Source organism: Arachis stenosperma, chromosome 1 (genome assembly GCF_014773155.1).
Source record: "Arachis stenosperma cultivar V10309 chromosome 1, arast.V10309.gnm1.PFL2, whole genome shotgun sequence".
Taxonomy (NCBI): Eukaryota; Viridiplantae; Streptophyta; class Magnoliopsida; order Fabales; family Fabaceae; genus Arachis; species Arachis stenosperma.
Window position 1 is genome coordinate 25,494,162 of NC_080377.1, and position 2,620 is coordinate 25,496,781.

A 2,620-nucleotide genomic window follows, 5' to 3' on the forward strand; every position below is an offset into this window, starting at 1 on the left:
ACTTTCATTAGGGGGAGGAGCTCTGCTTGTTGGAATGAATTGGTGAATTCATCTTTTCCTCCTCAATTCTAGTGGTTGATCTAAAGAGGGAACTCTTGTTCTTCAAAGATTCAACCACCATCGAGAGAGGGGTTAATCTATATGAATTATGTGGTGAATTTGAGGAATGAGCCACATACTTCAGTTTAGAGTTCATCCTCTCATGATTTCCTTAATCAATACACCTTGGTTAGTATGTGAGATGCAACTCTCCTTGGTTGAGATTATGGGAATTGTGTGGCTGGATTAGAATTGAGCTTCATCTCTTCTCATGAACAAATAGATCACGAGAGTGGCATTTGGCTATGTTGAGAGAAATTGAATCACCAAGAGATTGGAATTCAATTACCCACTTGCCATGGATCTAAGCACATGATTGAGAAGGATTTGACTAACATCAATTCATGAACACTAGCATCTCTGATCCCTAATGATCCTCTCTACCATCAATTCTTATCTCTGTTGCTTCTAGTTGTTTAATTTCCCACAACCCAATTCCCTTCTACACTCTGTCAATTTACTATTCTTGTCTTTTACATTTTGTTCCTTTAATTCTTGCTATTTACCCTTATGTTCTTTAAATTTCTGCAACCTTTAAATTCCTTGCCTTTTATTTTTGATGTCATTTAAGCTTCTTGCACTTTAAGTTTACTTTCATTTTATTTCTATATTCATGTCCTTAAATTCCTTGCAATTTAAATTCCTGCACTTATGATCAAAAGTCACAATGCTCATAAAAATCAAAATCATATTTGCTTGACTAAATTTACCATTTGACTAAAGTTGCTTAATCTACCAATCCTCGTGGGATCGACCTCACTCTAAGTGAGTTTTACTACTTGATACGACCCGGTATACTTGCCGGTTATACGTGAAATCTAATTTTTACGTATCAAGTTTTTGGCGCCGTTGCCGGGGATTGGAAAGATTGACAATGATTAAGTGAAAGGTGGTTTAGATTGAGCATTTCTTTTATTGTTTTTGTTAAGCCTACTAACTGTTTGATATTTTGTTTCACTAACCCCAATTCCACTCTAGTTCTAGAATATTTCACTTGTGATTTTGGTTTTGTTTGTGTATGTCAGGAACTAATAGACGCAATATTGAGGACGAGAGAACTCTCCGAAGGATAAGGAGAGCAGAAAGAGGAAAGGGAATAGTTGGTGAAGAGGATTCAGAGGGAGAAGATCAAGTCATGGAGGATGAGATGCACAATCCTGGAGGGGTCAACAACAATGATGGACCACCTAGAAGGGTGCTATCTTCTTATACCATCCCTGATCCAAGACATTGTGGGAGTAGTATTGCCACTCCTCCAGTTCAGGCCAATAACTTTGAGTTGAAACCTCAGCTCATCACTTTGGTGCAGAACAATTGCTCTTATGGAGGGGGACCTCTTGAAGACCCAAATCAACATCTATCTGTTTTTCTGAGGATATGCAATACAGTGAAGACAAATGGAGTGCATCCAGATGTCTACAAGTTGTTACTATTTCCATTCTCTTTGAGGGATAAAGCCACTCAATGGCTAGAATCATTCCCTAAGGAAAGCCTCAATGATTGGAATGACTTGATGGGCAGATTTCTAGCAAAGTTCTACCCACCTCAAAGAATCATCAAGTTGAAGACGGAGGTTCAAACTTTCAGGCAAATGGAAGGGGAGTCATTGTATGAAGCCTGGGAAAGATATAAGGCACTAATGAGAAGATGTCCACCTGATATGTTTAGTGACTGGGTCAAACTCCAAAACTTCTATGAAGGTTTAAACTTAGAAGCAAGGAAAGGACTAGACTACTCATCAGGAGGATCACTCAACATGATGAAAACTGCCGAGGAGGCTCAAGACCTCATTGAGATTGTGGCGAACAATCAATATTATTACTCATCAGAGAGGCAGCATAATCCGACCCCAAAGAAGGGTGTAATGGAGCTTGAAGGTGTTGACACTATCTTGGCACAAAACAAGTTAATGCACCAACAAATCCAACAACAAATGGAGATGATAACAAAGAGAATGGATGGTTTACAACTTGCAGCAGTGAACACAACAAATCAATCATCACTTGAATGGGGCCAAGGTGAAGGGACCACTGTTGAACAACCACAAGAACAAGTTCAATACATGCAGAATACTTCAAATTCTCAGGATGAATTTCATGGTGATACATACAACTCATCTTGGAGAAATCATCCCAATCTAAAGTGGGGTGAAAACCATTGGCAAAAGAACAACAACCACAATCACTCCCGCAACACAAATAACCAAAATCACCATGCCAACAACACTAACCAATATAGAAAAACACAAAACACATATCAACACCCTCATAATAACTCACAAACCCACCAAAACAACTTCCCTGCACCAACATCCAACACACAGAATTACCACACTAATCCACCCAACAACTTCCAACAACAATCAACCCCCATCATATCCCCAATTGACCATCATGAAACCAGAATTGCAAGTCTTGAAGCAACCTTGCAAGCACTTGCTCAAACCACTCAAGCCTTAGCCAAGGGACACAAGGAACATGAGGTCATCATGAAGAATATTGAGAGACAAGTGGGACAATTA